The 23,774-nt window shown below is 38.0% G+C and overlaps 1 long non-coding RNA gene across 1 annotated transcript in view; it reads left to right on the top strand.

The window, feature by feature from the left end:
* The first annotated feature begins 3,170 nt into the window (after window positions 1-3,170).
* The window catches only part of LOC122176003, a 39,237-nt gene continuing 18,633 nt past the window's right edge, over window positions 3,171-23,774 (top strand). The window contains exon 1 of the long non-coding RNA XR_006177600.1: window positions 3,171-3,194. This is a non-coding gene — a long non-coding RNA (uncharacterized LOC122176003). The remainder of the gene's footprint in view (window positions 3,195-23,774) is intronic.

Genomic DNA, 23,774 nt, shown 5'->3' with positions numbered 1-23,774 from the left:
TGCATATCTCATTGATAGCAAACACTCAATCCAGACTGTAGTGAAAGTCCCCAGTTTGGGAGTGAAGATCCATTGTCTGCTGAAGGAGTTGATTTAGACAAGATATTTAGCAAAATATTTGACACTCCTTTGAGCAGATTTAACAGGGAATGGCATCAGTGCTATAGAGCCAAATTCTACAGCAGTAACCACTGCAGGGCCCAAGTTATCACAAGTGAGTTATCAGCATTTATGTTTTTCTATCTTAAATTAGTGAGGCTTTTCTGTGAGCGCTGAAGACATTTTATTTCTAAAATGCAGTACAAGTACCAGTTGCTGGTATGTAGTCAGATCTGAATTCCTGCACTTTAGCAGTGATATCCTGGGACCTTATTTGGAAGATTTTAGTTCTAATAATTTCTCCTGTGAATATTAATTGGGATTTTACTTTACTGGCAAGTGGAATGCAGCAACATGTAATGAAAAACATTTTCCATACGTTTAGTTATTTCCCTTCAGAATATTTTCCAGAACTAGGCTTATAGCTCTTTCTTGCTTTTCTTCCAGTCATAAATAACTGCTAAAGACTGATGTGTTTATTTTGTTAAACCATGGCCGTTGTGTTGAGGACACATTAAATCATCCTTAGACTCTTATTTGCAGCCAATTCTGAAAGTAAGAGAGTAGTGACATAAAATTGCTTCATACTGCAAAGCTTTTATATTGGCCTGAGTCTCTGAAGTCTCTACTACTTGATATCAGGACATTAATGCTAAAACAGTGACAGCAGCGATGAAAGTCCACATTGAACTGCTTCACAGACAACTCAAGGTTTGCTTCGGGTGCTAAGATATAAAGAAACGGAAAAATTTTCCTCGCTGGCTTTCCATCTGTTTATTTAGATTTAAAGCCTATTTGTATTTTACTAATACTATTCAAATAATTTGTTGTGATTAAAAGGGGAAAATAATTGTGGCAATTTCTGCGAATACAGCCTGTGTGTGCATATTTGTGCTGCTGCTTTGCTGCTGTTAAATAATTCAACCTTTTTTTTTGAATTGTATGCAAACAGATTTCACTGTTTATAATTATCTACTGTCATCAAAAGCAAGAGCTGCTTTAAAATGTAAGCTGCTGTTATTATACGTGATGTATTACGCAGAAGTAATACATCTCCAGTCAGTAGCACATCAGCCCGGTATTTGCAATGTATCTCCTTCTATTGATACACTGATGAGGCTGCATCTCTGATTTATTGTATGTAATTAGCAGTGACTTACTGATATGTGTCTAGAAATTATGTCTCTGTGAATTACAAGCATGGTATGTTCCAATAATGTTTAGTGCTCACTCTGATGTAACTTGCAGAAATCAATCTGTAATTCTCACCTCTCTTCTTTCTCAGATGTCTGAAGAATAAGATGAGCTTTCTCCAGTGGTTTAAAAAGTCTGAGCTCAATTATATCATGTTTGGAATGAACTGCAGAACATTTATGGAAATCACTTAGTCTCCAGCTAATACTACAGTCCTTAAGTCGAACTGTTTTTAGGCCAAGAATCATCTCCTGAGGGATGAATGCATTGCAGGTGCTGGAGAGCCATTCATCTAGAGGTCTGAAAACAGGAAAAGATGATATGCTGCAAATTCTTTTTCTTGTATATAAATAATACATTTAAGTTATCTTTCTTACTATGGTTTCAATCTCTTCCTTCAAGGCAAGTAACTAAAATTTTATGTATCTTGCTTAGTAATGCTGGTGGGAATAATAGTAATACTCTGGTATTTCTTGTGGGAAGTGGGACTGAAAAAGCAGAAATAGGAAATTAAGCGTTGTGACCACTGAAGTCAGTGTAATCTTGTTAGAAAACTTGTCCTTTATCCACTTGTGATAGAGAAGCCAAAGCAGTGGGCAGTTAATTCTGCATTTCAGTTTGGTGAATTACTTTGAGCCATGAAATATGAAATGTATCAGCAGCGTAAAAATGAAATTTTGATGTGAAGAAGCAATCAGTAACAATATATAAGAGCAAATATCATGTTTATAAGTTTAGGAAGTGGTTGAATTTGTAAGTTGGAGGTGGTTTGATTTGTAGAGTTTGAAGCTTTTTTTTTTTTTTTTTTTCCTTAATGCACGTGAATTCTAGATTAAAACACACACAGAGAAGAGCATATGTGCTACTATAAATTTTAGGTAATTAAAGAAGGGGAAAATGATGCCTGTTTTGATGATGAACGTAGGGCATTTTACAAGCAATTTGCAAAGTATTTGTATAATGCTTTGAAAAATAATTCAGGAAAATCCTGCGCTTAGTATTTTTATCATTAATATAATAGTATTGAAGAATCAGAAGCAGTAAATGCTGTCTGATGAGATGGTCAGTACAAATAAAAAAACCTCTGCTCCTTATTGAAACCCTACCTGGTTCTGATGTAAGACCATGTTTTCAATCTCCGTACTAAAAACATGGACTTCCCACAGAAGCTGAAGCACAGGATTCACACAAAATGTAGCTTAGTGAAATGAAGGAGAAAGGTAAAACTTGTAATGATGGAAAGATAGAAATTTGTTGTTTTGGGCCCGAGTAACTTAAAATATGGATAAGATTTAAAACTCTTCCGAAACTTTAGAATATGCACTCCCTTTAACTGCCTTCAGAAGTTTAAAGTTCTATGTCTGAGGAGAATTTATCTCCAGATATAGGACTATAGTAATCAGAAACAGTACATGTTTGTGAACTTTTAAAGGAGTCTCTTATTACAACATCTCCTCATACATCTCATTTGAATATGATTGAAATGAAATTCATTATCTTCAACGCTATTCACCATAATTAATTTTATAGTAAACTCATCTAGGGATTACAAAAGAAAAATACAAAAAGAGAAAAAATAACTAATATACTGATTGTGAAAGTAAAACAAACCTTCCCTATTGTTTCTTGGAGATAAAAAATTCCCTTGTTTCATATATTGATCTTTGGAATACTTTGGTGCCTTACATTTTATAGTGGAAATGCTAAGTCATGGCCTGAAGCAGTGATTGAGCACCTGGGGGGAAGGCAGGGCCAAACCAGGGGAGCTCAGGTGCAAGTAATCTGTTGAGTGACCACAAGGGCTGGAGCCAGGATCCATCCCTTCCCAGACCTCATTTAAGGGTTGGCAGTGGAGGTGAGGGTTTCTAGTTGGAGATCTTTGCCTATGTGAGGTCTTAAAGGTAAGGAGATTCTTTCCTTTGTTTCTACATTTGGGTGTATCCTCACTTGTTGTAGCCTTGGACTGTGCTATTCTGTTATCGTTGTTGTGCTTTCTATTGCATTAGGGAGTTACACCTGTCTAGGGCAGTTATTAGAAACATTCACAAATTCAGAGAGAAAGGGAAAAAAAAAAGTTAATAAGATTTGCTGTTATTTTTAATTTTAGCCCAGATGATAGACTTCCAGTAATAGATGTCCCTACTTTCTCTTCCTTTAAATAATATTAAAACTCCACTTAAAGGAACATGAGATTAACCAGATTTGATAATGAGCTGGCTCCGGACCTTGAGTTTGCCCCTTCTTTTTGTGATTGTGTTAAAGGTGAGCAGTAAGAAAGTAGAAACCTTTATTAATGCTGTGTGCAATATTCTGAATTTTTGAATGCTTTTATTAGTATTTTTTTGTGTAAGCACTTGAAATTTGGAGATAATTTTCTCTTTTATCTCTTGCTGGTTCATTTTTGTTTTTAATTTTCTCTTGCAAAGTGTTGGCATGGTCTAAAAATGCAACAGTCCTACCTTTTTATGTACCACGAAAAATTAGCCAGATTTTCAGCCTCAGCATTGGAGAAATGTTAGGGTTATGTTGTTAAGGACAGAGGATCAAAACAAAACTTGCAAGATTGTTATCTTCTATAAAACCCATAAATACATTAAGTTTCCACTAGATATAAGGAACAGGTAGTAGCAGGGCAAATGAATTGAGAGCTCCAGACTCTGTCAGAACTTGTGGTTGCTGTACATGTGACTCGTGTTGTTCGTCCCCGGAGGTAAAACAGTCACTGCAGCAACCAGGGAGCAAGTGGTGCTAGTGCACAGGGAGGGCCAAATAATCCCATAACATCAAATAATCATTAACACTTGTGTGGTAACTGTTGAGTCCTGGCCTGATCCACTGATTGAGCACGTGGGAAAGAACCTGGTCAGCCCTGGGAGCACAGGTGGAGGCAATTCAGCTGAGACTGAAGGGGTGGAGCCTGGCTGCACCTTTTTTAGATCTCATTTAAGGGCTGACTGCCACTGAGGAAGGATCTCTGGTTGGAGATCCTTGCCTTGTGGAGTCTTTTCCTGTGAGCCTACATCTGATGGGTGTGCACCTTTACTTTTCCTTTGCAATGCAATCCTATCCATGCTGGTTCCTTTGCTGTTACACACTCCTGTATTGCCCTTCCACTGTGTTAATTTTTCAGATTTTAACAGCACCCTTCTAAGTATTAAATTGGCTATAGAAAGGTGTCTGCTTGAGAAAATAGATTTGGATGTCTTTTTTGCAGGAATTGTGCAGAAAGTTGTTTTGTAGGGATGACATTGCAGTCCACCAATGCACTTGATGCAGCCAGCTGGTTTTCATTTGGTGACTGGAAGGGCTGTAGTGAAACCATGACCCTGTGGTATGCTCAGCAGCATGGTACCAAATCTCACTGAATTGTCAAATTCTTATTCAAGGGTCACTGTTAGTTTTGTGAATAATACTCAATGGAGTGGAAATGCTTAAAATGAGTGCTTCATGATAGAGGGGAAAAAAAAACTAACAAAGCAAATGAGAAGTCATTTCAGCACCAGTTAATTCATCAAACTGTTTATTCTAGATGTTCTGGAAATGAAGAGAAATTGAGAAGAGTTTTTTCCTCCTTTTTAAGATAGTGGAAATTTTAATTTAGGAAAGCATAAAAATAATTTTCCAGGAGAGTAGTAGCTGCTGTCCTACTAAATCATTGTTTGTTGGGTACTGAAATTATCCTGAGTGACACAGTGCCCCTTTCTGCCTGAAACTGCCTCAGAGGGGTTTAAGTGGATCAGACAGTTAGACGAGCCAGTCTAGATCCATCACTTAGCTGACATCGGTTTCTTACTCAGAGAAAACCTTGATCTCATTTACAGCAGTTAAGCTTTATCCCATAGCTCAAGTTTTTCTGACTGACAATTTTAACAAAACCACCATAAAAATTCTGGAAGTGTGTGATCCATCATCACTGAAATCATAGAATCACAGAATGGCTTTGGTTGGAAGGGACCTTATTAAGGGCCATCTGGTTCCACTGCCCTGCCGTGGGCAAGGAGGCACCTCTACGATTAAGTGCCAAATAAATTTGAGTTTTATTGGACTTTTAAGCCCATTTACAACTTCTGTAGTCATCTTCTTTGGAAATGACTTTTAAAATGAATTTTGCTATTCTGAATGATTCAGATAAAGCTGTGCAATTGTATAAAAGCACTTAAACGTTGCTCAGCTTCTTGTGAAAGTTGGCATGCACCTACAACCATTTATTTGTTACAGCTCTTGTACACTCTGCTTGTCAGATAATTTTAAGTAGAAATGTATCCTTAAATGTGCGAAGGCTTCTGTCTGTTCTGTCACCAAAAGAAATGCTTCTGTGAGATGGATGGTTGGAGTGCTATTTACACTGTGCTTTCATTGCAAGCCTCTCGGTAGTTCAGCTCCGTGGCTCCCCTGCTATGGCCAAAGCCATGGCCCGGTGCCATCTGGGCAGATGGGCAGCAATACAAGTAGCCAAGAATCTGTGGTGCTGCCACACGGGTCTCAGAGTGTGCAGCTGTACCAGAACCAGCTAAATAGATACTTATCCAGAATTCATGGGCAGTGAGTTGCGATTGCACCATGGCCATTCTCACTCTCCTGTGGGGTGACCTCAGGGATGTGGGAGTGATGCAGTGGCAAAGAGTCTGCAACTCAGTGCCTAATTGCAGACATCTGTGCTACTTGTCTTGCAACTTACTGTTTTTCTTTTCTTTTTTTTTTTTTTTTTAAGCAGTTCTTTTATTTTTTTCATTATATTTTTATCCTGTCTTGTGATTCAGGAACTTATTGTTCACAGCTCAGGAGTTTAAAATTAAAATCCTGGATGCTGCTTTATTTTCTATTTATCTCACAGCTGTGTGCTCAAATATGAATCAGTGGCCTGGAAAAAAAGAAGGCTCAGGGGATCTCATCAATGTCCATCAATACCTGAAGGGAGGGTGCTAAGAGGAGGGAGCCAGGCCCCTTTTAGCAGCTCCTCTGGTCTGGCTCGGGCACAACCCAGAGCACAGCAGTTCCCTCTGCCCATCAGGCAGCAATGCTGTGCTGTGCAGTGCCAGAGCCTGGCACAGGCTGCCCAGAGGCTGTGGGGTCTCTTCCTTGGAGCTGCTCATGGGCCTGGGCCCTGCTCTGGGTGGCTCTGCTGGGATGGAAAGACCCAAGGTGCCTTCAACCATTCCATAACCTGTGATTCTGTGAAAGAAAGTAATGTATAGGATATACTGTGTGTGAATGGAGGGAGGGAGTATTTGCCATGGTGTCTTCCAGTTCGATTAAAGTAGTGCTGAATGCAGAAAAGAATTCACTTCAGATAACAGGTCAGCATTTTTCAACCTTCTTTGAGTAATTTGTTTGGTTCTATGTTAGCGTAGTTTTAGGTTTTGGTAAAGAAATATTGTATGAACTGAGATTGACACAAGGTCATCTGACATATTATGTATGCACCAAATCTTTTTGGAAAGAATGTGTTCTGGTTTCAAGGGCTAAGAGAATATTTCAGCTCTGACCTAGAATGCTAGTTTGTGTGAGTTTGGGGAATAAATAGCAATTCATGCAAATCTATGTTTTTGGCTGACAAATGCAGATGTTACAAAATTCAGATGCAAGAAAATTCCCTAAGGCTTATTTGGCACATTGTGTATGTAACCCCTTGCAAAGTTTTGGATTTCAACATTAGCTGTTGCCATACTTCACAGTAGATGACTGTTCATCCATGTCTATTTTGTTCGTGTTGCTCCCAACAGTTACTAAATAGAACCGATTTATTTCTCTTACACCACTCTCACTATAATTTGTACTAAAATGATGGGTGCAGTATTTGTTGAGTAATTATATGGAAAACTATTTATTGTAACAAATTTATAGTTGCAACTATTTTCTAACTCTTAATTATGCACTGTTACAAGGGAATGCAGAGGTGGAAAGGTACTGACGTTCAACAACATACAATCCCAAGCACTTGCAGAAATATTTCATTTCTTTCATGCTGTGTGTTTCTGGTGGAGTCCAGAGCTCTTCAGTTTTGGGGAGGATGGCCATTGGCCATGAGAGCTTGAAGATGTTTTATATATATATAATATATATAATATATATATATATATATATATATGTGACAGAAGCTGCAGCACATAGATAATCTCTCTTCCTTTCTTCTGATTAAGTTAAATTCTGACAAGATTTTTTTTTTTCTTATGTCGCGTTACTTCCTATTTTCATCATAACAACTTATTCAGATTTTTAAAAAGTCCCCATGAGCAAGCTGGTTTTTTACTGCTTTTTACTGGTTTACTACTTGTTTATGCTGGGTTTTATTGAAAAATATTTGGAAAATAAGAAATGTGAAATCATTGTTTTCTACTAAGGTTGGTTATTCCTTGTATTTGTTCTGTTAATCGATGCTCCTGAGAACCTTTTCTCTCGAGTCACTCCCATCCTTCTTTATCTGTACAAGTTTGGAGTTTCTGCCTCAATTCCTGTTTGTTCTTTTCAAGTATTAACTTCAAGTCAAAACTTCTCAGCCTAGATGTATTCTGTACTGCCTAGTAGAAACCCCCCCCATTACCAGTTAGGTTTACTGCTACCTTTTGTTTGTAAAGCTGAGCAAGAAGTTATGTGACCAGGCATTGCTAGTCTGTTGCTGCTCTTAAGTAATCATTTTTCTCCATGAAGCTCAGGAAGTTGGTTTGAGTGATGGGATTCTCCAGGCTCTGGTTTCGGCACAATGCAATAGGCATCCAAATGGGAAATAATTTTCTTTCATATAGCCCTAATTTCCAGTCTGTGCTTATATGCCCTTCAGGGAGAAAACAACTACAAAGCTGAAGAAGCAAGAGGAGCTTAGCTTTTAAAGGATCTGTCATCAGTGGGGTAGGGGAAGCCACTTGTTGCATTAATGATAATAACGATGATGAGAAGAGGCAATGTGAATCTAGCAACAACATTTAGTGATTTTGCCGATGAAAAATCTTGAACCTTTACAATTGTGTCATACGTAAATTCCTTGCATCCAGAGTTAGCCAGAGCATTAAGTATTCGTCATACTGAGAACTGTTCTGGATAAAAATTCTCATGAAAATAAATGTATGTGAAATATTTTTAGAAAAAAAATATCAAATCTCTGTATAAAAAAGTTTGATTTCACTTGTAACAGCATTTTAAATGATCAGCTTTGGTTAAGGTGCAGTCCACTTTGGTTTGCAGAAGAGCTCTGCATTATGGACTGCATTAAGTGCAGTACTCTTCCAGATTATTCATGAAATATCAGACAAGCACAACTGCTATGAAATCATTCAAAGCAGCAGAACATCGACTTGCAAGTCCTGTATTTTGTGATTTGGTTGCTGTGATTTATTACAGGTGCTGCATTCCTGGAAATGCTCAAGGCCAGGCTGGGTGGGCGTACTCTAGGGGAGAGCATTAAGCCTTTGTTGGTCAGTAGATGTGAAACATTCTCTTTCAAGAGGGCTGAGAAGGAGGCAAAATAAAATTGGTGTCAGAATATGTCCTAAGACAAAATCCTTTTCTGCATTCTTGCAAACTGCATAATTTATTCATGTATTTTTGAAGGGTAAGAGAATGAACTGATGTATTTTGCAGATTTATTCTTTGTCTTCAATGTATTTTTTTCAAGGCATCCAGAATGTACATTGGATCTTTCATCTTGCTACACCTTTAATTTTTAAGAGCTTACATAAGATTGTGTTTTACATTATGCATTAAGACACTTGTAATTAGGAGCTTGTGGTAATGACCTATTCTCACACAAAGTAGCTCTGATCCTTGTTTTCCATTAACTGCGTTGAGAGTTTATTTGCTGAGAATTGGGTTTAATTCTATTAGCAGGAATTGTGAGACATTTGCAAGACAAGGTATATTAGCATAGCACTTTGCTTTTAATGAGAGCCAAAAAGCATTTAGGGGAAGAGCTAATTATTGGAGATTTTCCTTCTTTTAATAAGAAAAGTTTAGCTGAATTTTAGTACTCTGCTCTTGAAGTCCCTTAAGTTTTAATTACTGGCTAAGAGAAAATAAACCGGATTGCAAAAATTCTGTGGATGTTTCATGGTTTGTACATTGTGTTTCTGAGGGCAAGCTGTGGGTAGAGGAGCATCTTGTCTTGCTGCTAAACAAAATGAAAACAAAACAGGGTGATGGGTGCATTAGGAGTTGTACGAATCCTTCTGTTTCTTTTTCTCCTCTGTGGGTTTTAATGATAGCAGCTGCTCTACTAGAGTTCTCTCGTCAGTGGGAGAGAAAACAAACTGAAGTCAAAAGAAGTATTTCCAATGTAAGAATGCTCTGAAGGCCCCCCCATCTCATTTCTCTGCAATTTCTGGTCTGTTGAGAGAATTTCCTGCTTGCAGCTTCTTCGTGTGGTGGACCCCTTCTCTTTGGATGCTGGGAGAGTGGTTATGCACTGGTTGCAGGCTATCCCACGGGACAGGAGATCAGCATGTAAACCCAGCAAGGGAGTGGAATTAGCATCACTGCTATTACTGGAGTTTTAGCTGTTTAGTATTATCTCAACGTTAACAAACTATATCAGAGAGAAAATGAGGGAAATACGTAGACCTCAGTGTCACTTGGCTTACAAGTGTCATTCGCCTTGCTTTAGTTACATCAGTCAGGCTTTTGTCTCCTTCATCTGTGGAACTTCAGAAACCCAAGCGCAGGAACAGTGTTTGCTTATTGTTCTGCCTTCCAGTCTCGTGACTTCTGAACAACCCTGGGTGTGTTCATCACTGCTGTTTTTTCCTTTATTACCATCTCTTCTTGTTATTTTGTTGCGATCTGGCAATTTCAGTGCCTTTTAGGTTTTTTTTTCCCCAAGCTTCTAAGTGTTGATGCTGCTACCATGCATGCTGCAATCAGTGTGTGAGTGTTTTTTATATGTTTCTCTCACAGCGTTTAAGAACAGAATACATATTTTGATGCTTTGCAATTTCTTAGTCTTTTTGAATTGACTTAACGTGCTGTACTGAGTATTGCTGATGACTATGTACTATTAGTCTTCAGTGACTCAGAACTATGATGAGGGTGAGGCAGAGCTCATACTGGCACATAAATGTTTCTGAACTCTAGGGTCACCATTAAGTTAAACAAAAATAATTAAAAAATAGAAAAAATACTAGCAAAGTCACCCTGTCCAGAAAAGATGAGTGACAGAGAGCCTGCAGCTCTTAAAGCATGTCATATCCTTGAAGACTCATGCCTATAACCTTATCTTCTAGGCAGTTCATGGAAAGCAATTGTAAAAACAAAATAGATTTACTAAAATGACAACTCGGACAAATATGAAAGTGCACTGAAGTTGTTCTGCTGAAGCGTTACCAACTTCAGCTGTCTCTAACCACTAGAAAGTACCACTGTTTAAGATAAAGACTTTGCTGAACTAGTTCTAGATGGTGTGCACTGAATAACTTAAATACACCGGACTGCTGACTCAGGAAAGTACAAGGGCAGGAAGCTGCGCAAGGAGACTGGCTCAGAGGGAAAGACTGCAGACGTGCTTCAGAGGTCTTGCGAAGAGTAGTAAACTGTAGAATATGCGTAAGAGATGCAGATGGATAGATTTTATTTTCTAAAAGCTCATTGTAAAATGGGTTTGCAGAATCCCCCTTTCTGCACTCAAGTTTTTTGTTGCTGCACTTGACCCTTCATACTGAGTTCTGGGCAGAATCTCTTTGAGAAGTCAGGACGTGTTTGTGGAGGGAAACAGAAAGCATGTCACAGACAGCACAGCATCCTCTGCCAAGTAATTATAATAACTGCATGGCAGCTGATTGATGTGCATCTGTTGAAGGTGGTGCAAACTATACAGATGAAAAAACAGCAATTCAACAGAGCTAGGAGGAAAGCTAATACAAGGCTTGTGGGGAAAAAAAAGCTAATTTTTTTTTACTTCTTCAATTCCAGAATTTATTCATAGAAGTGAGTAACTTTATATCTTAGCTTAGTTACACTGTCGAATCACTACAGCTGATTTTCCTCAACATATAAACATGTTTGTACCAGTGCAGAATTAGCTATTGGTGCTATGATGTGAGTTTGGTTTCAAGACTGAGTCTAATGATTGGGCCTTTTGTTTTAATTCATTGCTATCTCAGACTCGCCCACACACGCACCTCCCCTCTCACCCTTCAGTCACACTAGGACCATCTTCTAACTGACTGTTCTCTGAATTAAGCTGAATTTAAGAGTGGAAAAGAAATAACACACGTAGAGCAGTGCTAATTGAGTCCTTTTAGGGCAAGGTTGGATTTGTAACATTCAATAGTTTTGCTTTACTTGATGCTTGAAGAAACAAAGTGAGGGGTTGAATTTAAGCATGTTTTTCAAGGCAAGTTGGTGTGTCATTGGACTAATTCATATGATCAAAACTTATATCACAATGTTTGTATAAGGTGGCAAAAGTTACTGTGTTCTGCAAAGAGTTTTACTTCAGTAGTCATTTTAGAGTAATACGCTGGAAACTCAGATTTAGATATCATTTAAGAATTCTTTTAAAAATAGTAATTATAGTGATGAAAAATTTCGACCCATTATATATAGAGTGATATGCAGATCTGCAAATAAGAAAATAGAAGTCTAATAATTTCACCTGTGAATCAGATATTAATGAAAAAAAAAACACAAAACATGAAGAGCTTTTGAATGATTTCTGTTGCTAATACTGATGTGAACATCCAATGATATTGTTACAAGAGCAAAAGAAATCCAACAATTTGGAGAATCGAGCCAGGTTTCTCTAAATCAGAACTCAAAAACAATTCTGAAGGTAACTGAATTGTCAACACTCAGTAAAATGCTTTTCCTACAGTATGGGCCCAAATGATCTAATATATAGAAGGCAATATTGTTAATTACGTGTAAAATTTGATTGTTTATAGAGAGCAATCCCAATAGGTTCAAATATTCTCAGATTAATGGAAGGGCAAAGCTTGCAAAGAAAAGATTTGCTGAAGTCTGTATGCTGGCACTTTTATCCTTTCTGCTAAGAGGAGTTTGTCACTTCTATGCCTTTTTTAGCGCAAATTCAAAACTAGACAGCAATAACCTTTGAACTGTATCAACAATGAATCTTACGTTTGACTTCAATGAAGGATAATCTAGTGTGAAATTCTTTTGGTCACGTTTCGAAGATAAATTCAAACTATATGAGGTTTACCAAGAATGAAGGATAAAAGATGGTGTTTTCAGGTCCCGTAGGCTTAAGCATGTCATTTTAAGACTGTGACTGGATGCATGCATGGAAATGAAAACTGAAAATAGTCTTTACAATAGACATATTCATCTGTACTTTGTTAAGGGATGAGTTCAGAGAGGCAAATAAAGAGAAATATGTTTAGTGAATTTAGTAGGTCAGCTGCTCAAAATTGGCTTGAAATTGAGCTTTCTTTATCTCAGTAGCATGTCCTCAAAGTACTGCTGAATAAATGTGTTGGGAGAAATACATTCAAAGTCATATAATGGGTATTTTGTTCATAAGCTTCATGGACAAAGATATTTATCTCCCTGCTAATTAATTATGAGATGTTTGCAATTTCCCAAGAAGTTCTGCAAGGCATTAAGGTAGCTAATGGTCTTCGTCACATCTCATGAAACATCATCAGCATGATGTATCTGAACTAGCATTTCTTGTAACAGCATTACTGGGGGTAAACAAAGTTCAAGGATTTTTCAAATAGCATTTTCTGTTCATGCTTAAGAGAAATTTAAAGCAATGCTTATTGTCAGGAATGAAAAAAGGATTCTTAGAATGTAAGCTGCCAGGATCTCCAAAATGCAGACTGTAAACATTTCACTTCTACAGTGACAGCTAAGTGAAGTTGCCTTGCTCATTATCCATAAATAACATGTACAGATGAGCTCAGAATATAAATTCATAAGGAAATAGAGGAAACTTAATTCACTTCCAGGAAGAAATGTGGTTTTTTTTTTTAATGCTGAAAAATTAATAGAAAATTAACGAATGCTTAGCAAGTATCTTTCCCAGGACCAAGACACATATTTTCTACATCAGTGCATATTATTGTACATCTGTGTGGTGCTGGGTTCAGGTTCGCTGCGAGTTGATGTGTTTTGTTGCTTCTGAGATGCAATGAAAAAAAAAAAAAGAAGAGGTAACCTAACACTGCAATGTGTGTGTGCCCTTTTAGTGAAAGAGAATTTACATTTGTTTTATATTGATGTGAATACAGAATCTGGTGGTGGTGGTGGTTGTTTTTCCTGGGTTATCATTTTGAACTGATGGAGCCCTATATCATTCCCTTAGTCTAAAAAGATGTAATGGTCTAATTCAAGACTCATCTACAAGCAGGAGAACTTTCACCTGTTTTGGAAGAATCTTCTCTGGATTGAGATCAGCACACAGGTCAAACAGATACGGCTTAATCAAATAAGTGTTCATTTGTCTGCTAGAATTTTGTTTATATAAGAATGTGCTTTGAAAGAAAAAACAGACAAGCTGAAATGCACAAAGGTCACCTTTGGTATTAGTATTACTTCAGGAACTTTTTTTTATAACAAGTGTATTTTGGTTAAAATAAAACATGATTGTCTGAAGATGCTATTCTGTGACTCGTAGTTTTCTCTGGATAAAACAGAACTGGATGCGCTTACTGCTTTTCTGATCTGTTAGAACTTTTTAATGAGGCCTGACTTCTGATCTTTTACATTTATCTACTGCTGATGTTCAAGGGAGTTTTAAGAGGAATACTGTAATTTAAATGCTTTCACATGAACTTATTTTTTTTAATCATTCATGCATTAACTCTGGATTGTGGGGCAGAGAACTTGTATAGAAATCTGATTATTCTGAATACACCATGTGTTGAAAAATTCTTTTGTGGAGGGGGAACTATTTAAAATTCCCACATATTTAAGTGCTGGATTTTTCAGTTTTCCTGTTGCATTTAGCAAAGGCACATTCATGCCTTTTTGTGCTGTATTAGAGAAAAACAGTAAAAAAAAAACTTGATACAAATGGTCTTTTAAGTTTGGACACCTACAACAGGTTTCCTTCTGTTTAACCCTTCTACTGTTCAAAACAGTTACCATCATTTTGCTCCCGTTTTCTTGTCAGGAAGCATAAGAAGTGCTAAAACTTAAAATAGCGATATTACTGAACACAAAATTCATAATTTGAAAGTATGTTTTTCTAACCTCATTGAAATCTGAACTACTCATTTTCTACTTTCTGTATCAAACTTTCTCCTGATCATTTCTACCCACGGACCGTGACTTCAAGCCTGCATGTATAAACTGACTGTCTCTTGCAGAGAAGTAAAGTAGGAAGGGAGCAAAAAGTTCTTATGCATGTTCTCTTATGTATTCTTTCTGTAAGTTGGTGAATATGCTTTGAAGTTTGCATGTCTAAAGGTTTCCTAAGAGCCGAGCTTTTCTGTTTGTCTTACGTACCGTACTTCTTAAGCTTATATTGAAATGCTGTCGTCCTGATGTGAACTGCATCTTGGTTCACATCACAAAATGACAGGCAACAATTCTTATATACAGTTAAGTTTCCACCTTTAGGAGGTTACAGTTAGTATTTCCTGAAGAAAAAATTATTTACGTAGCAAAGAGTTTGTGAGATGGAGCTGAAGTGTGAAGCACAGAACCTCACAGAAGCAAGCATTCAGAGTAGTACAAATGACAACGATTAGTACAAGCAGTCTGTTGGCTGATTCAGGTCATTTCATGTCTCCTTTAATAACTGCAAGATTGATTTAGAAAGCTAGGCATTTCAGCCCGATGCTATCAATTTCCCAGTGAAAGTAACTGCTTTTTGTCTGATGTTCGATGTTTGAAAGTACGGCTCAAAATCTTGAATTTTCTGATGCACTGAACCTGTGTTCACGGTAGCTCTGAAGGTATTACTGTGTTTTAAATAGTGTGTTCTAACAGTGTCCTTCAGAAATAGTAAAGCTACTTAAAAGAAAATACTTTAAATAACTCTTAATCAACAGTGACCAAAAATCTTAAACATCCTTCTGAAGTAAAGCTGCTGTATGTTCCTTCATCGTGGTGCATTACTTCATTGCCTTCATCACTGAGGTATACTCAGCCCTATTTTTAATGCACTGTCAAAAGTGTGGTTGTTACAAGATTATTAAGGAACTGTTTATTTCAGTTTCCACCTATTTCAACCCTCCTCCATCACAACAAGCTACTGCATCCTGCACATCCTGCCTTTGGAAGCATAACTGTTTTGCTCCTGTGAAGGGTTCACCACAATAATCTCATGTGGGTTTAACAAAGCTAAGAATAACCATGACTAGCTTGGAATAATCTCAAGGAAAAAAAAAAAAAAAAGATGGAAAAATATAAGTCTGTTTCTACCTCAGTGTAGCAGAGCAACATGAACTACGTATATACTAAAGCTGTCAATATCAGGAATAAATAGCAGCTTGTAAATGACTATAGCAGCTTCTATGACTATAAAAGAACAAAGATTTCTTTTTATTGTTCTGCTGGGTTTGATTTGATGAAAATATCTGACTTGTGTGTTTTGATGAGGCTGTGAATAACGGAATTTAAAATTGCAGTAGCTCTTTTCTTCAAATGTTTGTGTTTTAGGCTGAATATATTTGACAGGGCTTTTCTGTTTGTCTGGTTTTTCCTCACCTCATACAATGACAACCAGAAGTAGCTCTAGTTTAGCACAGTACTGGAATGTGGCACTAATGTGGTAACATCTGTTCACTGCAGCAGAGGTACTATGACCTTGGTGTATCACCATTAATTTCTTGAAAACAAACCATCCAGAACTATTGCTAGTAGAAACAATTTGAAGAACATCAGCATCTAGTCAAACTTATTTAGGCTTTGACATTGATAGAAGGGTTGTTTTTTTTCTGACTGAAATTCATCAAGACAACAAAAGAAGGGCCTTTGCTTTACCTAAGTATTGCAAAAGTGCTTGGCACACTGGGGACACATTAACTCACACCTGCAAAAGGTGTAAATGAGTGTAAAGACTTTAGAAAACCTTGGCGACTTCACAGGCTTCCTTTTTAATCAGAATACACGCACACACACACACACAAAGAACTTTGTCTTGGTTTTTGTCTGTTACAGACTCTAACCATGAGCATATCAGTTATGAAAGAGGCAGAATGTTCCCTCAGAATATGGGCATCTATGCACATATCGCCCAGTTCTTCAGCTAATAGAAATCAACAAAGTTCAGCTGGTTACAGCACAGCAGTGCAGAGGTAGGGAATGCTGCTTGGAGCCTCGTCTGGATGAGTGATGAGAGTCTCCAAGGATGGTTCTGGCAGCTCCACTGTGGGCAATCTTTTCCTGTCCTTTTCCTACTGGTTTGGCTACAGGAGGTCATACCAAAAACATTGAAAATGAAGGTAAGGTAATGTGTTCTACTCTCCCAGTGTCCTGGATGCTACTGATTTCATCACAGAAGGCAATCTGTTTTTTTTGAACAGGATTTGCCTGTTTATAAATCTGTTCTGGCTCCTTCTGATCATTTCTCGTCTTTTGTGTGCCCAGAACTAGCTTCTAAAAAGACTTTCTCCTTTATTTCCTGGGGACTGAAGTAAGGCTTAGCAGTGCAATCTAGCTTCCTTAGCACTCACCTTGTCCCATGTCCGTATTTCCAGCATACTCCAGAGGACCCTTGTGCAGCCTCCTTGTACCATGAGCTTTGTTGATGCCCAGGTTGAGCTGGGAGACCTGAGAGTGGGCCCTGGCAGTAATGACAGGGAGGCTGAGTCAGAGAGCTGTAGGGTTATTGCTGAGATAACTTGGGAGAATCTTTCAGATTGTTTGAAGGAAAGAATTCATGTCATGTGCTGGTGTAACTGTCACAGCTGTTATTTATAACCCCTGTTTTGCCCTGCGATGTTTGGAATTTTTCCTTGCTAAGGTATCTTTTGTACAACTTTTGTTTTCTAAATAATCTATTCTTGTTTGTTGCATGATTTCTGAGAGATGCTAAGATTAAACTTCAGGGAAACAAAAGGTTATTATCATCAAAACTATTGGTTACTGGCACTTTGCTAATTGTCTTTACAGTCCTTTCCTTAACAAACCTTACCTTACTGATCATCTGCAACTGAATTCCAGAGCAACCACAGAGACAGAAAAGGTGAGGGCATAGGGAGCTATTGAAATTCATTAAGCTCCTGAAAGTTTCCAGAGATGTGGACTTCCTTGGAGTTCTGAGCCACGCAGTTCATTGTTAATGGGTTACTGGGTTAAGTTCATCATAATGTTTGACCTCCTGTTTAGGAGCCTGATGATGTGTGAAAGCCTTGCTGTCAAAGAGGAGTGATAGTGGTGCAATTGTAGGGGCTAATGATTGTGCTGACCTAATGTCCTCATACAGCTGCTTTCTATTACTGTCGCTTAACTGGGACGTTGTAGGCTCAAGGGACTAACTTTATATAATGAGCTGGCTATGCAATTATTGCAGCTACTGCAGGACATTGGAGTTAAGTCTATCTTCTTTTTTTGCTTCATCATTTGTTTTTATGTTATTCTGGCATAATATGAATATTTAAAAAAAGAATTGAGCTTACTGCTTGGAGGTGAAATGGATGGTGCTGGTTTTGCTTCTGAGCTATTGTGAAGCAGAGATGGGAAAAGAGTAGTTACATTTCCATGCTACTCTCTCACCTGTGTTCTGTATAATGGCACAAAATTATTGTTGTGAAAAGTAAAATTTGCTAGGTCTTTCTGTCTGTTTTCATTCTAATTAATTTTCTTCTTGCTAAGTTAAGAAGCTAAGCAGGGAGCACCAAGGTAATTTTTATGAGAATCCATGTGAAAGCTCTCAGTGGCTTAACAGTTTACTTAAAGATGTTTTGCTTATCCTGGATTCCAGATATGGCTTATTGCATATCGCTCTGAATTGTTCGTGAACTTCTATCTAAGAAGGAGGTAATCCTGCTTTTGGTTAAATTATGGAAATTGAAAAGATTGCCACAGGTTGTAATGCAGGAGTATGTGTGGATATTTTGCTAGCAGTATGGATCAATCAGGCTTGGATTTACTTCTAGAAGGGCAGCTAACAATTTTCAAAGGTTTTTATTGTTAACAAAAGCTTTGTACTTCTTATGGTCAATTAATTACGTGCTGCTGCTTTCCCTTATTATAGTGTGATTTATTCCCAATATTAAAGGGAAAAAAGTTGCAAGTTCTATCCAGTGCAGCCTTTTCTGTAAAAGTGCAGTTAAATTTTGAGAGAAAAATATCATTTTATGTCTGCTTTGTAACAGACACCTGAACATACAGCATCCTTTGTGATGGGTAAAAAGAAATGTTTGAGGATCTGTTTTCCATTAGTTTACTCAGATTACCTCACAGAAATAAAAAAAACTCTTGGAGCAAATGGGTGGCTCTCAGTCGCAGTCAGAGCAGAGATGCATGAGTGGAATTGATGGCAGCTCCTGCAACCTGGTCAGGGCTGTGGACTCAAGCACTGTGCTAAGCTGCTGGGGCCATTACTGGGAGAGCCAAAGCTCTTTGGTTCTAGCAAAGATCCTACAGACATTCTGTCCCGAGTGGTTGTGCATAGGATGTGTGTGTATTCAGTTGTGAGCTTCAAGGTGGACCAGCTGGTAAGGGGTACAAGCTTGAGATCTGACCTTAAGTGTCAGTAGGGCAGGAGGCATGCGATGGGGGCACATCCCCCAGCCTGAGTCTTGCCTAACAATGGACAAAAGTCTTCATAGTAGTGAATTACACATAATGACTCCACGCTTTGCCTTCTGTTCATATGGCAAAATTAGTTGAAGTATCTTATACTGTTAGCCAGTATTAACTGAGCATCATAACTACTCCCATAATGTAGCTAAGGGCGGATGTATTTTTCATCAGCTGCTTACTCATTGTCTGTATACTGACTGAGCTTCCATATGCTTGGAGTGATCTAATGCTGTTGTCCATTGCAGTAAGTAAACTGAGCAAAATTTAATTAAAGATACATATCTAGGAAATATGACTCTTGATTCTACCTGTTCTCTATTCCACTCATGTATGTCTTTAATATATTGAATCCTTTTAATGGGCAGTCATGTGCAACTGATATAGACAGAATATTCTGTCTGGTGTTGTGCAAGATCCGGTGAGAAAGCCGTAAGTTATATCCAGAGAGCTTTTCAGATGGGCTTTCAGGAGCAATTGCCTACAAAGAGCATTTTATCCACCCTGTTTTCTGTAATGATGATTTGTTAGTTTTGAGTCAGGCAAGTTCCCCACGTGGCATCGTGTATATCCATACAGTGGCTTATTCAAGTAGTTAAAATTTAACAGTTCTGGTTTGTCTACCCGCTTCTCTATATGTGGGTGCACCCACCCATGAGTTTTGTTAGCTGGCTTAATTTGCACACGACATTTTGAAGTTAAACTTCAGCTTTTAAACATATCACTATTTATTTTCAGTGCTTAGATGACACCATGCCAATTTTCTTCTTTTCTACAGGCTATCAGTTCGGCTTGCTTGCTTACTGCTGCAAAGGGAAGAACTGCTATGTAAATGCCTCTTGAAGTCTTCCCAGCCAGTTTAACATAAGTCCAAGTCTGTAATTACCACATATTATTTAGTTCAGAGTTTTATCTTAGCATTAATGAGCACAGTATTAAGAACACAAAACAACAAAGGAAACCCTTATGTGGGTAATTGTTAGATCAAGTCTCACCTTCCTGGTAAGAATTAGATTTATAACTGGAGGTTTAGGGTTTCCTGGTAGTCCAAAGAATGTAGAGGTAAAACTTAATTTCAGATTGCTTTTTAAAAGCGATATTGGAAAGCATGAAGTCAGTGATTAGAACCTAATGAATCCTAACTGGCTTAGCGGGGAGATAATAACTCTTGCATGCCTATTTACATATGCTTATGGTGAAGGAGATATTTAAATGCGTTAAATGAACAGTTGAGATATATAGCTCTATTTATCACGATTACTTCACTAAATTTGACTAGCTGCAGTCTCATATTTGACAGACATGGTGCTTTAGGAAGTAATACAACATGGATTTGCTTATTTTCTTAAATGTGATCAATATTAAATTGTCAGACCTTACACTTTGATGTTATTAGAGAGACATAGGTTTTTTTTGTTGGCTTTTTTTTTTCAGCTTGCTTCACTGCTGAATGTTTATCAGCGGTTTAACTGTTCACATAATGAAGTGCAGAAGTAGAGAGGGATAGTCAGTATAAGGCCAGTTTCTCATACACCCGTTACAAGATAGCTCCAACAACTCAAATTCTGTTCAGCAGCATGGAGTGTGAATCACAATTAGAAGTATGTGCTGAATGCTCAGGAAGCAGACTAAGGGCTGCTCCAAGCAAATAAAAAAGGGAAAAAACAGCAGGCAATCAATCTTGCTTGTCTGTCCCAATGCGCACGTGAATTCGTGTATTAAGAATAGCTGCAGCACAGCTATTATCAAATCGTAAATGTAAAAATTTCCTGAACTTTGTAAGACGAATTAAAAGTACTATTTCACGTTTTTGTATAAATGCCAAGCCATTCGTAAAGCCCTTGTGCAAATCATAGCTTTCCTGCCCTTGTGCAAATCATAGCTGTCATACAAGTGTGTCTGTCTACTGCGCAGTTCGGGGGAATCAAAGCTATGGATGCATGCTTCTTCAGGCACCCTAAGAGAGAACCTTTCAAAATGCTCAAACAAGCAAACAAAAAAACCCTAGCAATTTAAAAGATTTCTTATTTTATTTGCAATGTTATCCATTTGCAGCAGTAGTCACAGGATTCCTTATGCAGAATAGGAAGTAACTGTGTACAATCTTATGAATAGTAAACATTTAAAAAAAAAACAAAACATTTTAGTGATGATTTGTTCCACATATCTTCTACTGCACATACACACACAAAACTATAGTTTCCCTGTGGAAGTGGCATATGACCATGTTTTCTATGTCACAGAGGGTTTACTGGAGGAAAGGGAGGAGTCCCTCACCCAAGCTACAGTTTCTCTTGCTGAAATTGCCTTGTTATTTAGTAGTATAAAAAATGTCAGAGACACAGCAAGAGAAAGTAAAAGAACATTATGCTTAATACAAATCACTGCTAAGAACAATAAGCTGTGGCAGGTAGAATGAAGCCACCTGCCTTAGAAAGCAAGATCCAGCAGTTGTGACAGGCACGTTGCTTACACTCCAGTTCTCCTCTCCATGGCTTGTCCTTATCCCCACCTGTCTGTAAGAATGAGTTTCACATGTCAGAAACCAAAAAGAGGGAAAGCAGGGGGAGGTAAGACAAGAGGAAGAAATTTCATGTTGTTAATTTAGATGTGAATGCTTGTAATATCCTAAATTATTAGCAGATTTTGTCACTGCATCTCCTGTTGAGGCTAAGAGTCAGGTAGCCATTGGTATGCCAGGTAGGATGGTAAGTGCTTATTGCCCAGGGGGGAATAAATAAAGCAGTTCTGTGTTTCAGGCTATGGATCTCAGTGTGTGTTCTGCTTAAGGAGCAGGATATCTGGCAGCACTTTCCTGGAGGATTTAATTGAGCAATCACACTGACATACAGGCAGTTTTTGTAAAAGCCTACAGCAAAAAGTCAGTTCCAGACTGCTATTCTTTCCCAACCACACACGTCTGTACTCTCATGTCTTCATTTACTTGTTTCTCATGTGTGACAGAAGGTACAGCTGCTGGTCTAGAAATCAGAAGTTTGAGGAACTCTGGGAGGGGAGCAGGGCTGGTGGGAAGAAGAAATCAGTTATAGAAATAGAGCAGTAAATATCTGTGTTAAGATATGTAAGCAAAAATGAAAATCTTTTGAAACTTTTAGGTAATTTTCAGGTTTTCACAGGCTGACAGTTCAGTACTTCTGTGTATGGAATTTGAGATAGAGTATTAAATCAATGTTTCACAAACTGTAGCTTGAGGAATGTCGTTATTTTGAACAGAAATGCTCCATTTTTTGCCTCTGTTTATACGAAGATGAGTATCCATCTAGTCTGAGAATCGCTGCAGAATTTCCAGGAGTAACTCTGTACCACTATGCCCAGCTTCTCTCTCTCTGTAGGTTGTCCTGGTGAGTGTTTCACTCATGTATCTGGTATGAACGCACCATAACCTTCTCTGCTATACAAGTGTCAGTATAGTGCTGCGTTGTTCCAAATAATGCTTTTCTTACCAGAGTCACTATACTGGTACTGCTGTATTGAGTCATTTTTCATTTCATCTGATAATTTTTCAACAGTATGCTTGGCATAACAACGTGCTAATGAAATTTGATAAAAAGAGAAGCTGCGAGGAACTGCTAATATAGAAAAGCCTGGTGTATTATCCAGCAAGAGATGGATGGTCTAGAAGATTGGTAAAAGAGAAGTGAATTAATGTTAGTAATACCAAGTAAAAGGTCATACTTCAAGGAATTAACAAGAATTCAACTGCTGAGCGGGGATTTATGAGATAATAACTTGGTGAAGAAAGATCTGGACATAATAATATATCCAGTGATCGAGTTGACCACTGCGGGGCTATAAAGCAATGGGAAAATATGATTGTATAAAAAAGAAATACAGTCTTTGGACATAGAAGGTGAATTATCAAAATGGAAGAGAATTTAATTACTTTGGAAGGCAACAGAGTCCTTGGTTGGAGTAGTCATATTGTTCACTTGTAGTCACGTTTCTTAAGTATTTGATAGAGAGATAAGCCGCTCTAAAAGATGGTTTAGAGTAAAATTCATGTGAGTATCAAGAAACTCACTTCAAATTCTAGCATTTTAGGTTAGATTTTGGGTACATCGTCTACAGTGTGTGTGTCTAGTCATTTCCTCCAAGAAAGATTAAATTCTAGTGAATGGAGTGAGGATCTACTGAATTATCAGTATAAAGAGTTTCTTGTGAGGAGCCACTAACAGTGCAATGGTTAAGCCTACTGGAATGATAGCAATGGATGGATGTGATGACTTTCAGGCCTCGTACTTGGCCTTGCTGAAATTGCTGAGATTCATTTAAGCCTACTTTTTAAGTATCTCGTCCCTTTTTCCTAGATCATCAGCTGCACCGTTCAGCTTTGTGTCATCTGCAGACTCACTGAGGCTGCGCTCAATCTCACTTTGTCATTAATAAAGATACAAAATGATACTGTTCCCAAAGTGAGACATTGCTTTTCACTGATAGCCACCTGGATGTTAAGCCATTGACTACAACTGTTTGAATGTGGCCATCCAGATAGTGCCTCATCCATCAGTCTACCTTTCAAATCTGTCTCTCCGTGATTTAGAGACAAGGATGATGTATGAGACTGTCTTTTTGGCTACGTACACCAAGTCCCATTCAGAAAACACCCAGCTCTTCTTCCTCTCTGCCAACTGGATGATGTTTGGTCAGTTCCTTTTCTACTCCTTAAAGCTGATTCTACTCAGCTTTTACTGTGATATTCTTGAGAAGTGATTATTAATGCTAATATAGAGAGAGATTCTCACTTAGGTAGACTTACAGCTAGCTGGTATCAGTCTTGAAGTTCTGAGGAGACTATTAAGGGTTTGTCTACGTAGTAA

The sequence above is a fragment of the Lagopus leucura genome, unplaced genomic scaffold (assembly GCF_019238085.1).
Source record: "Lagopus leucura isolate 7727_CA_CO unplaced genomic scaffold, USGS_WTPT01 Super-Scaffold_760, whole genome shotgun sequence".
NCBI lineage: Eukaryota > Metazoa > Chordata > Aves > Galliformes > Phasianidae > Lagopus > Lagopus leucura.
The sequence above is the reverse complement of the archived record's forward strand: the minus strand, read 5'-3'. Positions and strand labels throughout refer to the sequence as shown.